Raw genomic sequence first — 13154 nt, 5'->3', positions numbered from 1 at the left:
CATTAAATGAGGAAAGAAAAGAGCTCTGAAGAATTCTAAGTTTCCCGGGGAAGCACTCGGTACAGCCAAGTGTTCGAATCTCACGCAAGAGGCGTCCCTGTGGCGGGGGGAGAGAGGCTCAGCCCGTCGAGTGATCCCAGAAGTCAGCGGTGTCCTCCTGACTTGTCTATGATGGTGTCTTCCCTAACATTTCTCCTCTCTTAAGCCCTTTTATATTTTCTGATTTTTTCGGTGGAGCTTGAGTGACTCTAGTCATACGTACCTTTCCTTTGATTGGTATAAAGTTCTCCTGCTTTGCTTTTAAAGGTGTACGCTAGAGAAAATTCAGAGCGCATGCTCAGTGGGGGGTGGTGGCACCTTGGAGGTGGGTACCTTTGGGGATTGGAGGTGTGTTCTGGTGTTGTAATGAGCAAAGTTCACCCAAAGGGCTTGCTGTTGCGTGTCAGTACCCCAGAAGTGGGCACGTGTGATATAAACCAGAAGCGTAGGGCGTTAGCTCGACAGAACCCCCGTTCTTTTACCTCCTTGCTCCAGTGGATTCAATGCAGGGACCAACCGTTCTCGTTCTGATCGTTCCGGTTGCCTACCCCTGCGATCACAGAGCCTGGCCGCGGCGTCTCGGCTCCGCTCCGCCCTCCGTGTTACTTTTCAGAGTCAGCACACCAAGCTCCCCTGGTGTTGCTGACATCTAAAGTTGCAGGTTATGTCGCTTAGGGAACTACCGTGGAACCGATTCTTTACGTGTCCACTGCGTTGCACCCTGGAGGTTCACCTTCCCGTGAGGGGTGGCGGGGGGCGTGTGTCATACCGACAAGTCACCTCCAGCAATCATTCCACAGGCTGTGGCTGTGCCCAGGAGGCCCGGGGGTCTCTCCCTGCCCTTGGTGGCCATGCCCTGGGCCCAGCTGCTGGGTGTCCCTGACGCCTGCTCTGCCACTCGGCTCCCAAGGCCAAGCCTGGTGCTGTTCCTCTTCTCTCGGGCCATGGCAGAAACCAAGCGTGCAGCGTAGAGACCGCCCCTATTAGCCGTCCCCTCTCTGCGCCAGAGCTAAAGCCTATGCGGCCCCGCAGCCAGGAGGAGCGGGGACTTGATGTGGCTGGACACAACCCCTTTTCCTGGGGAGAAAGGGGGGGTGATTTTGGCAGCTGCAGCCTGGAGGCAAGCCAAAGTGTACCCAGAGCCCTAGGCTGGGATGGTGGGTGCCAACAGCCCGCCACGGAAGTAAGCCAGGCTTTGAGAAACAAGTGCGCGGCGGTGAGCCTGGTGTGGTGGAAGGAAAAGTTGGTGGTATTCAGACCTGGACCATTTGGATCCGTGACCAAAGCCCAGCCAGGCAAACGGCAGCTCTTCCAAACTGTCAAAATAGCCCATTGCTGCTGTCGCCGTCACATCCCCTTGTCCCACTGAAACCAAGCTGCGCAGCCTCTCTATTAAACGCCCCCGTTGGCCGTGTTTCTACGGGATACAAAACGCGCTTCAGCCACGGGGTAAAAGCTTCAGAGCTCCTTTGTGACTCGAAGCTTTCCGAGAGTTCTTTGCCTGCCTCGGTTTGTGGGAAGATGTTCGGATCTTGCCTCAAGCCCTGGCAAGTCTCCTTTTCCTTTAGGATTTAGTATTTTGAGTACTGAGAGATTGAGAGAGGTACTCTCCTTGCCATTTTGTGCGTTGGTGCTGACGTGCGGAAACAGACTCCACAATCGGTGAGATTGTAAAGTAGGTATGTTCATTCAGCGCTGGGCAGCACGGGGGGTAGTCCCACCGAAGTCGTGCGCACCCGACTCGGCAGTTTGTCTCAAGCTTATACAGTCAAGTGTTACATATTCACAGTACGCCTATACATATGCATGACCTATCCCCGCTTCCTATTAAAATTAGCTCCGAGAGGTCATTTCCATAGTCTCCTCTCAACTGCGCTTGCGCAGTGCCTCTTTATGGTGGTCGTCTGGTGGTCGCAGAGGTGAAGATAGATGACTGACTCCTCTTCGTCACCGCTGGTAACCTTTTTTCTTGCGCAGGCTCAGTGGTTTCTTGCTATTCACCCAAGCCGCAAGACCAGTCTTAGCTGGCTCTTGGGGCCTGCTCCTGCTTCTTATGAGGAACTGTCTCTACCTCATTGGCTGGTCCTTGGGACCAGCTCTTCTTATCAAAGACTGTCTCTGCCTCAGCTAATTTCAACAATGTAAGCGCTAAACATCATCTCTCATCCCCCTTTATTAAATAGTCTACTGAGATTCTTTTGACTCCCCTTGTCTGAGTGCCAGAATTGATCTGTACCTTCAGACTATGTAAATAAGGGCATTTATGCCACAGACATTCCTTTGGTTGTGGTGATGCCAGAGGTGAAAGACAGGGGTTTGGTTCCCTCTGCTGGAACTCTGCAGAGATGCAGAGAGCACGCATGGTTTCCTCACCATTCCTTACCAGCGCACCAAGGGACGTTTGCTGCTGCACTGTCAGGGGAGGTTTGGACTTGACGTGAGGAGACATTTCTTTCCCAAGAGGGTGGTCACACCCTGAAACAGGCTTCCTGGAGAGGTGGTGGATGCCCCATGCCTGTCAGTGTTGAAGAGGCATTTGGACAATGCCCTTAATACCATGCTTGGAACTTTTGGTCAGCCCTGAAATGGTGGGGTAGTTGGACTAGGTGGTCGTTGTAGGTTCCTTCCAGCTGAACTATTCTATTCTATTGTGCTCTGTTCTGTTCTATTCCATTCTACTCTACTCTGTTCCCTGTGCTCACCATGAGTCAAATACCGATGAGAGTGTTATTGGCCTGAAACGCCAGGGGCCTTTCAGCTCCCAGAACACTTTGAAGGACACATGACACAAAGGTTACGAGTGGAAACAGGATATTACTTTTATTTTTCTGAGTCCGCTTCAGAGCCGATGCTCACAAGCATTAACGCAGTGTGCCCGTGTAGCCAGGAGCAGGCTGATGCATTCTTCAGTTGAGCTTGAGAAGACATTCTTTGCAGCCTGGCAAAGGCAAGTCAGAGAGCTACAGAAAGTAGCAGCAGGAATACAGGCCAAGCAGTCCCTGTATCCTGAAGAGTGAGAACGTGAAGAATGAGGATCAGGACCGACCACACACCGAAGAAGAAGAAGAAGAAGAAGGAGGAGGAGGAGGAGGATGAGCAGGAGGAGGAGGTGTGTGGTACCGTGGGGTATTTTCCAAAGTATGACAAGTAGAGGTGAAAAGCGTATTTTTGCGTTCGGAAAGTTGCTCCGCCGCTGTGCTTCTTGGCCAACGATGCATGAAAGGCGCTCTCGTGCCGGCCCTGCGCTTGATTTGCACGCAGGGAGAGGTGAAAAGTGGCAGCTCCTGATGGGGCAGCAAGCCTGGAGCCCTTCCAAGCACAGGCTGTTTTGCCCAAGCCAGAACCCCTGGGGAAATGGAGCTAAGGGAAGAGCAGAGCTCGCTCCCGCTCCAGACTTGCGCTGGGCAAGAGAGCCCGAGAGAGCCAGGGCACGAGCGGTGCCTTGGAGGTGCAAGAGCAGCAGGCAAGGACCTAGGCGAAAGGGCCCAGAGGAGCCCTGACAAGGGGCTGTGCTCAGTGCTACAGAGGACAAGAAGCAAGCCCCCGGGAGCATCCCTTGGAGCCCGCCGTGGGAGTCAGAAAGCTTCCTCCCCCCGGATGCGGGGCACGAGGGCCACCTTCGTGGAGCACGAGCAGCGGGCACCTAGCCACAACGGCCCAAAGGAGCCCTGGCGAGGGGCCGTGCTCAGTGCTGCAGAGGAAGGCAAAAAACCCCCGGGGACACTTGCTAGCCCACCGTGGGGGAAAAAAAAGCCTTCCTCCCCCCAGCTGCAGGGCACGAGAGGCCATCTTCGTGGTGCACGAGCAGCAGGCAGCAACCTAGCCACAACGGACCGGAGGAGCCCTGACAAGTGGTCCTGCTCAGTGCTGCAGAGGAAGGCAAAAAACCCCCGGGGCCCAGTGCCAATCTGCCCCGGGGGAAAATTCCTTCCTGACCCCAGAGCTGGCGATCGGCTATTCCCTGAGCACGTGAGCAAGACCTGCCTCCTGGTCCCACAGGCTGGTCACGCCTCCCAGGGGATGCCCGAGCCCTGTTCTCCCTCAACCTGGAGCCATCTCAGGGGCTTCCGAGAGTGGCCAAATGCCCGCGGCCTGATGGACCTTGGGGGCAAGAATCCTTCCCGCGCCTTCGGGCCGCCAGCGGGTGCTCCAAGGCACTGGGACCCCGGCAACATCTCTGCATCCCACTTCTTACGGCTGCTGCCACTGGTTCCGCGGGGAGTGAGGACGGCGAGCTCTGCAGTGCTCCTCAAGAAGGCATTCCCTTGGTCTTGCCACAGCTATCCATCCAAAAAAGCCTGATGGCCTCAGGCACCTCCAGGGCTTGGTGGTTCTTCTCGTCTCCAGCAGCCTGGTGCAGCCGCCGGTCGTCCTCCCTCAGCCCCCGGCAAGTAATTCCAGCGGCTCCTCGCGGACTTCGTCTGGGCTGTCTCTGGGCCGCCTGCCAGGCAGACTGGCAGTGGGACAGGGGAGGCTGCCCCTTTTATACTGCCCCGGGGCGTTGTGACTGCTGCGTTGCCGGGTGGTGGCACTGCGGCACGGGGGTGAGGGGGCCCCCGTGCGCAGCCCTGCCCGCCGCCCCTCGGCCCAGCATCCTTCGGAGGAAGGCCTTTGGGGCGCCGGCCCCGGGGGCTGTGTTGCGTTACCGAGTCAAGAAGTTTGGCAGAAAATAACCCCCCTTGCGTTCCAGCTTGTCCTTAGATGTCAGAGGGGCTGGGGACGGCTAGGTTTAATTTCTTTCTGAGTGATGTCCAATTTGACGCTCTAAGCGCGGTCGCGTTCAATGTGCTGAACTATCACGATGACGGATGCACTTAATAGCCTACTGCACTCTCAGCTTAGCCGCGTTCAACACACGAGAATGACCAGACTTGGGGAGTTTGGTCGCGCTAACGAACTATCACGACTAGATGAATGAGCAGCGCAGCTTATTAAAGCAACAGTACAGGTTCTTTTGGATTGCCCGTGATAAACAGACTGTCTGCAAAGCACGTGCAGGTGGCAATACAGTCGACTACAAGCGCATTAAATGAGGAAAGAAAAGAGCTCTGAAGAATTCTAAGTTTCCCGGGGAAGCACTCGGTACAGCCAAGTGTTCGAATCTCACGCAAGAGGCGTCCCTGTGGCGGGGGGAGAGAGGCTCAGCCCGTCGAGTGATCCCAGAAGTCAGCGGTGTCCTCCTGACTTGTCTATGATGGTGTCTTCCCTAACATTTCTCCTCTCTTAAGCCCTTTTATATTTTCTGATTTTTTCGGTGGAGCTTGAGTGACTCTAGTCATACGTACCTTTCCTTTGATTGGTATAAAGTTCTCCTGCTTTGCTTTTAAAGGTGTACGCTAGAGAAAATTCAGAGCGCATGCTCAGTGGGGGGGTGGTGGCACCTTGGAGGTGGGTACCTTTGGGGATGGAGGTGTGTTCTGGTGTTGTAATGAGCAAAGTTCACCCAAAGGGCTTGCTGTTGCGTGTCAGTACCCCAGAAGTGGGCACGTGTGATATAAACCAGAAGCGTAGGGCGTTAGCTCGACAGAACCCCCGTTCTTTTACCTCCTTGCTCCAGTGGATTCAATGCAGGGACCAACCGTTCTCGTTCTGATCGTTCCGGTTGCCTACCCCTGCGATCACAGAGCCTGGCCGCGGCGTCTCGGCTCCGCTCCGCCCTCCGTGTTACTTTTCAGAGTCAGCACACCAAGCTCCCCTGGTGTTGCTGACATCTAAAGTTGCAGGTTATGTCGCTTAGGGAACTACCGTGGAACCGATTCTTTACGTGTCCACTGCGTTGCACCCTGGAGGTTCACCTTCCCGTGAGGGGTGGCGGGGGGCGTGTGTCATACCGACAAGTCACCTCCAGCAATCATTCCACAGGCTGTGGCTGTGCCCAGGAGGCCCGGGGGTCTCTCCCTGCCCTTGGTGGCCATGCCCTGGGCCCAGCTGCTGGGTGTCCCTGACGCCTGCTCTGCCACTCGGCTCCCAAGGCCAAGCCTGGTGCTGTTCCTCTTCTCTCGGGCCATGGCAGAAACCAAGCGTGCAGCGCAGAGACCGCCCCTATTAGCCGTCCCCTCTCTGCGCCAGAGCTAAAGCCTATGCGGCCCCGCAGCCAGGAGGAGCGGGGACTTGATGTGGCTGGACACAACCCCTTTTCCTGGGGAGAAAGGGGGGGTGATTTTGGCAGCTGCAGCCTGGAGGCAAGCCAAAGTGTACCCAGAGCCCTAGGCTGGGATGGTGGGTGCCAACAGCCCGCCACGGAAGTAAGCCAGGCTTTGAGAAACAAGTGCGCGGCGGTGAGCCTGGTGTGGTGGAAGGAAAAGTTGGTGGTATTCAGACCTGGACCATTTGGATCCGTGACCAAAGCCCAGCCAGGCAAACGGCAGCTCTTCCAAACTGTCAAAATAGCCCATTGCTGCTGTCGCCGTCACATCCCCTTGTCCCACTGAAACCAAGCTGCGCAGCCTCTCTATTAAACGCACCCGTTGGCCGTGTTTCTACGGGATACAAAACGCGCTTCAGCCACGGGGTAAAAGCTTCAGAGCTCCTTTGTGACTTGAAGCTTTCCGAGAGTTCTTTGCCTACCTCGGTTTGTGGGAAGATGTTCGGATCTTGCCTCAAGCCCTGGCAAGTCTCCTTTTCCTTTAGGATTTAGTATTTTGAGTACTGAGAGATTGAGAGAGGTACTCTCCTTGCCATTTTGTGCGTTGGTGCTGACGTGCGGAAACAGACTCCACAATCAGTGAGATTGTAAAGTAGGTATGTTCATTCAGCGCTGGGCAGCACGGGGGGTAGTCCCACCGAAGTCGTGCGCACCCGACTCGGCAGTTTGTCTCAAGCTTATACAGTCAAGTGTTACATATTCACAGTACGCCTATACATATGCATGACCTATCCCCGCTTCCTATTAAAATTAGCTCCGAGAGGTCATTTCCATAGTCTCCTCTCAACTGCGCTTGCGCAGTGCCTCTTTATGGTGGTCGTCTGGTGGTCGCAGAGGTGAAGATAGATGACTGACTCCTCTTCGTCACCGCTGGTAACCTTTTTTCTTGCGCAGGCTCAGTGGTTTCTTGCTATTCACCCAAGCCGCAAGACCAGTCTTAGCTGGCTCTTGGGGCCTGCTCCTGCTTCTTATGAGGAACTGTCTCTACCTCATTGGCTGGTCCTTGGGACCAGCTCTTCTTATCAAAGACTGTCTCTGCCTCAGCTAATTTCAACAATGTAAGCGCTAAACATCATCTCTCATCCCCCTTTATTAAATAGTCTACTGAGATTCTTTTGACTCCCCTTGTCTGAGTGCCAGAATTGATCTGTACCTTCAGACTATGTAAATAAGGGCATTTATGCCACAGACATTCCTTTGGTTGTGGTGATGCCAGAGGTGAAAGACAGGGGTTTGGTTCCCTCTGCTGGAACTCTGCAGAGATGCAGAGAGCACGCATGGTTTCCTCACCATTCCTTACCAGCGCACCAAGGGACATTTGCTGCTGCACTGTCAGGGGAGGTTTGGACTTGACGTGAGGAGACATTTCTTTCCCAAGAGGGTGGTCACACCCTGAAACAGGCTTCCTGGAGAGGTGGTGGATGCCCCATGCCTGTCAGTGTTGAAGAGGCATTTGGACAATGCCCTTAATACCATGCTTGGAACTTTTGGTCAGCCCTGAAATGGTGGGGTAGTTGGACTAGGTGGTCGTTGTAGGTTCCTTCCAGCTGAACTATTCTATTCTATTGTGCTCTGTTCTGTTCTATTCCATTCTACTCTACTCTGTTCCCTGTGCTCACCATGAGTCAAATACCGATGAGAGTGTTATTGGCCTGAAACGCCAGGGGCCTTTCAGCTCCCAGAACACTTTGAAGGACACATGACACAAAGGTTACGAGTGGAAACAGGATATTACTTTTATTTTTCTGAGTCCGCTTCAGAGCCGATGCTCACAAGCATTAACGCAGTGTGCCCGTGTAGCCAGGAGCAGGCTGATGCATTCTTCAGTTGAGCTTGAGAAGACATTCTTTGCAGCCTGGCAAAGGCAAGTCAGAGAGCTACAGAAAGTAGCAGCAGGAATACAGGCCAAGCAGTCCCTGTATCCTGAAGAGTGAGAACGTGAAGAATGAGGATCAGGACCGACCACACACCGAAGAAGAAGAAGAAGAAGAAGGAGGAGGAGGAGGATGAGCAGGAGGAGGAGGTGTGTGGTACCGTGGGGTATTTTCCAAAGTATGACAGGTAGAGGTGAAAAGCGTATTTTTGCGTTCGGAAAGTTGCTCCGCCGCTGTGCTTCTTGGCCAACGATGCATGAAAGGCGCTCTCGTGCCGGCCCTGCGCTTGATTTGCACGCAGGGAGAGGTGAAAAGTGGCAGCTCCTGATGGGGCAGCAAGCCTGGAGCCCTTCCAAGCACAGGCTGTTTTGCCCAAGCCAGAACCCCTGGGGAAATGGAGCTAAGGGAAGAGCAGAGCTCGCTCCCGCTCCAGACTTGCGCTGGGCAAGAGAGCCCAAGAGAGCCAGGGCACGAGCGGTGCCTTGGAGGTGCAAGAGCAGCAGGCAAGGACCTAGGCGAAAGGGCCCAGAGGAGCCCTGACAAGGGGCTGTGCTCAGTGCTACAGAGGACAAGAAGCAAGCCCCCGGGAGCATCCCTTGGAGCCCGCCGTGGGAGTCAGAAAGCTTCCTCCCCCCGGATGCGGGGCACGAGGGCCACCTTCGTGGAGCACGAGCAGCGGGCACCTAGCCACAACGGCCCAAAGGAGCCCTGGCGAGGGGCCGTGCTCAGTGCTGCAGAGGAAGGCAAAAAACCCCCGGGGACACTTGCTAGCCCACCGTGGGGGAAAAAAAAAGCCTTCCTCCCCCCAGCTGCAGGGCACGAGAGGCCATCTTCGTGGTGCACGAGCAGCAGGCAGCAACCTAGCCACAACGGACCGGAGGAGCCCTGACAAGTGGTCCTGCTCAGTGCTGCAGAGGAAGGCAAAAAACCCCCGGGGCCCAGTGCCAATCTGCCCCGGGGGAAAATTCCTTCCTGACCCCAGAGCTGGCGATCGGCTATTCCCTGAGCACGTGAGCAAGACCTGCCTCCTGGTCCCACAGGCTGGTCACGCCTCCCAGGGGATGCCCGAGCCCTGTTCTCCCTCAACCTGGAGCCATCTCAGGGGCTTCCGAGAGTGGCCAAATGCCCGCGGCCTGATGGACCTTGGGGGCAAGAATCCTTCCCGCGCCTTCGGGCCGCCAGCGGGTGCTCCAAGGCACTGGGACCCCGGCAACATCTCTGCATCCCACTTCTTACGGCTGCTGCCACTGGTTCCGCGGGGAGTGAGGACGGCGAGCTCTGCAGTGCTCCTCAAGAAGGCATTCCCTTGGTCTTGCCACAGCTATCCATCCAAAAAAGCCTGATGGCCTCAGGCACCTCCAGGGCTTGGTGGTTCTTCTCGTCTCCAGCAGCCTGGTGCAGCCGCCGGTCGTCCTCCCTCAGCCCCCGGCAAGTAATTCCAGCGGCTCCTCGCGGACTTCGTCTGGGCTGTCTCTGGGCCGCCTGCCAGGCAGACTGGCAGTGGGACAGGGGAGGCTGCCCCTTTTATACTGCCCCGGGGCATTGTGACTGCTGCGTTGCCGGGTGGTGGCACTGCGGCACGGGGGTGAGGGGGCCCCCGTGCGCAGCCCTGCCCGCCGCCCCTCGGCCCAGCATCCTTCGGAGGAAGGCCTTTGGGGCGCCGGCCCCGGGGGCTGTGTTGCGTTACCGAGTCAAGAAGTTTGGCAGAAAATAACCCCCCTTGCGTTCCAGCTTGTCCTTAGATGTCAGAGGGGCTGGGGACGGCTAGGTTTAATTTCTTTCTGAGTGATGTCCAATTTGACGCTCTAAGCGCGGTCGCGTTCAATGTGCTGAACTATCACGATGACGGATGCACTTAATAGCCTACTGCACTCTCAGCTTAGCCGCGTTCAACACACGAGAATGACCAGACTTGGGGAGTTTGGTCGCGCTAACGAACTATCACGACTAGATGAATGAGCAGCGCCGCTTATTAAAGCAACAGTACAGGTTCTTTTGGATTGCCCGTGATAAACAGACTGTCTGCAAAGCACGTGCAGGTGGCAATACAGTCGACTACAAGCGCATTAAATGAGGAAAGAAAAGAGCTCTGAAGAATTCTAAGTTTCCCGGGGAAGCACTCGGTACAGCCAAGTGTTCGAATCTCACGCAAGAGGCGTCCCTGTGGCGGGGGGAGAGAGGCTCAGCCCGTCGAGTGATCCCAGAAGTCAGCGGTGTCCTCCTGACTTGTCTATGATGGTGTCTTCCCTAACATTTCTCCTCTCTTAAGCCCTTTTATATTTTCTGATTTTTTCGGTGGAGCTTGAGTGACTCTAGTCATACGTACCTTTCCTTTGATTGGTATAAAGTTCTCCTGCTTTGCTTTTAAAGGTGTACGCTAGAGAAAATTCAGAGCGCATGCTCAGTGGGGGGGTGGTGGCACCTTGGAGGTGGGTACCTTTGGGGATGGAGGTGTGTTCTGGTGTTGTAATGAGCAAAGTTCACCCAAAGGGCTTGCTGTTGCGTGTCAGTACCCCAGAAGTGGGCACGTGTGATATAAACCAGAAGCGTAGGGCGTTAGCTCGACAGAACCCCCGTTCTTTTACCTCCTTGCTCCAGTGGATTCAATGCAGGGACCAACCGTTCTCGTTCTGATCGTTCCGGTTGCCTACCCCTGCGATCACAGAGCCTGGCCGCGGCGTCTCGGCTCCGCTCCGCCCTCCGTGTTACTTTTCAGAGTCAGCACACCAAGCTCCCCTGGTGTTGCTGACATCTAAAGTTGCAGGTTATGTCGCTTAGGGAACTACCGTGGAACCGATTCTTTACGTGTCCACTGCGTTGCACCCTGGAGGTTCACCTTCCCGTGAGGGGTGGCGGAGGGCGTGTGTCATACCGACAAGTCACCTCCAGCAATCATTCCACAGGCTGTGGCTGTGCCCAGGAGGCCCGGGGGTCTCTCCCTGCCCTTGGTGGCCATGCCCTGGGCCCAGCTGCTGGGTGTCCCTGACGCCTGCTCTGCCACTCGGCTCCCAAGGCCAAGCCTGGTGCTGTTCCTCTTCTCTCGGGCCATGGCAGAAACCAAGCGTGCAGCGCAGAGACCGCCCCTATTAGCCGTCCCCTCTCTGCGCCAGAGCTAAAGCCTATGCGGCCCCGCAGCCAGGAGGAGCGGGGACTTGATGTGGCTGGACACAACCCCTTTTCCTGGGGAGAAAGGGGGGGTGATTTTGGCAGCTGCAGCCTGGAGGCAAGCCAAAGTGTAGCCAGAGCCCTAGGCTGGGATGGTGGGTGCCAACAGCCCGCCACGGAAGTAAGCCAGGCTTTGAGAAACAAGTGCGCGGCGGTGAGCCTGGTGTGGTGGAAGGAAAGGTTGGTGGTATTCAGACCTGGACCATTTGGATCCGTGACCAAAGCCCAGCCAGGCAAACGGCAGCTCTTCCAAACTGTCAAAATAGCCCATTGCTGCTGTCGCCGTCACATCCCCTTGTCCCACTGAAACCAAGCTGCGCAGCCTCTCTATTAAACGCCCCCGTTGGCCGTGTTTCTACGGGATACAAAACGCGCTTCAGCCACGGGGTAAAAGCTTCAGAGCTCCTTTGTGACTTGAAGCTTTCCGAGAGTTCTTTGCCTACCTCGGTTTGTGGGAAGATGTTCGGATCTTGCCTCAAGCCCTGGCAAGTCTCCTTTTCCTTTAGGATTTAGTATTTTGAGTACTGAGAGATTGAGAGAGGTACTCTCCTTGCCATTTTGCGCGTTGGTGCTGACGTGCGGAAACAGACTCCACAATCAGTGAGATTGTAAAGTAGGTATGTTCATTCAGCGCTGGGCAGCACAGGGGGTAGTCCCACCGAAGTCGTGCGCACCCGACTCGGCAGTTTGTCTCAAGCTTATACAGTCAAGTGTTACATATTCACAATACGCCTATACATATGCGTGACCTATCCCCGCTTCCTATTAAAATTAGCTCCGAGAGGTCATTTCCATAGTCTCCTCTCAACTGCGCTTGCGCAGTGCCTCTTTATGGTGGTCGTCTGGTGGTCGCAGAGGTGAAGATAGATGACTGACTCCTCTTTGTCACCGCTGGTAACCTTTTTTCTTGCGCAGGCTCAGTGGTTTCTTGCTATTCACCCAAGCCGCAAGACCAGTCTTAGCTGGCTCTTGGGGCCTGCTCCTGCTTCTTATGAGGAACTGTCTCTACCTCATTGGCTGGTCCTTGGGACCAGCTCTTCTTATCAAAGACTGTCTCTGCCTCAGCTAATTTCAACAATGTAAGCGCTAAACATCATCTTTCATCCCCCTTTATTATATCTACTGAGATTCTTTTGACTGCCCTTGCCTCAGCAGCTACTCCATCCCTGACCGGCAGCTGGTCAGGAGAATTGTGTCGCAGGTGGAATTCCACCTCTCTGACGAGAACCTGGCCAAGGATGCTTTCCTCCTGAAACATGTCCAGAAGAACAAGATGGGCTTCGTCAGCATCAAACTGCTGACGTCCTTGAAGAAGGTAGGCAGCCCGTTGCGTTGGCCAGCCGGGGTGGGAAGTGGCCTCCACGTGGCGGGTGCCTGGGTGTCTGGGTGTGCTCTGGCTGTCTGCGGTGAGGTGTACGGGGAGGTGCAGGCTCTGCTCAGGCTGTCTGTGTCCCGGCAAAGCGCTGGTGGTGCAGAGCTGGGCCCTGCTCTCTGCCTTCAACGTGCTGCAGCAGTTCTGCACCCAGGGAGGGTGGCTGGGGAAGCGGTGAACAGTCCTCAAAGCAAGCCCAGGGCGGGGTTCACCTCTTCTGCCTGTGGTTCCCCCAGGCTGCTTTGGGAGAGCTCGTCCTCCGGCGCTCAGGCTCCTTTACGTTTGGGTTTGGGGCTTTTTCTTTTCTTTCGTTTTTCCTCCTCCTCTTGAGCAGAATAACCCTCTGTGGCCCCTGAGAGCTGTGGCGGTGCAGCTGCTCCAGGGGACGGTTTTGGGGCAAGGACAATGCTTGGGGCGAGTCAGCGTGCGAGGCGAGACGCTGAGCAGCAACGGCACCAGGAGCTGTGCCGTGCTGTTGCCAACGGCACTGCGCCTGCCCGGGGTCCAGACCGGCTCCCGCCGCCCCAGCGGCACCCCTGGGACTGCCCGAAGGAAGGGG

The 13154-nt window shown here is 55.8% G+C and overlaps 1 protein-coding gene across 1 annotated transcript in view; it reads left to right on the top strand.

Moving 5' to 3' along the window:
• Positions 1–13154, top strand: part of LOC128136612 (uncharacterized) — a 41497-nt gene that overhangs the window by 21891 nt on the left and 6452 nt on the right. The window lies entirely within an intron of this gene.

The sequence above is a fragment of the Harpia harpyja genome, chromosome Z (genome assembly GCF_026419915.1).
Source record: "Harpia harpyja isolate bHarHar1 chromosome Z, bHarHar1 primary haplotype, whole genome shotgun sequence".
Classification (NCBI taxonomy): domain Eukaryota; kingdom Metazoa; phylum Chordata; class Aves; order Accipitriformes; family Accipitridae; genus Harpia; species Harpia harpyja.
The sequence above is the reverse complement of the archived record's forward strand: the minus strand, read 5'-3'. Positions and strand labels throughout refer to the sequence as shown.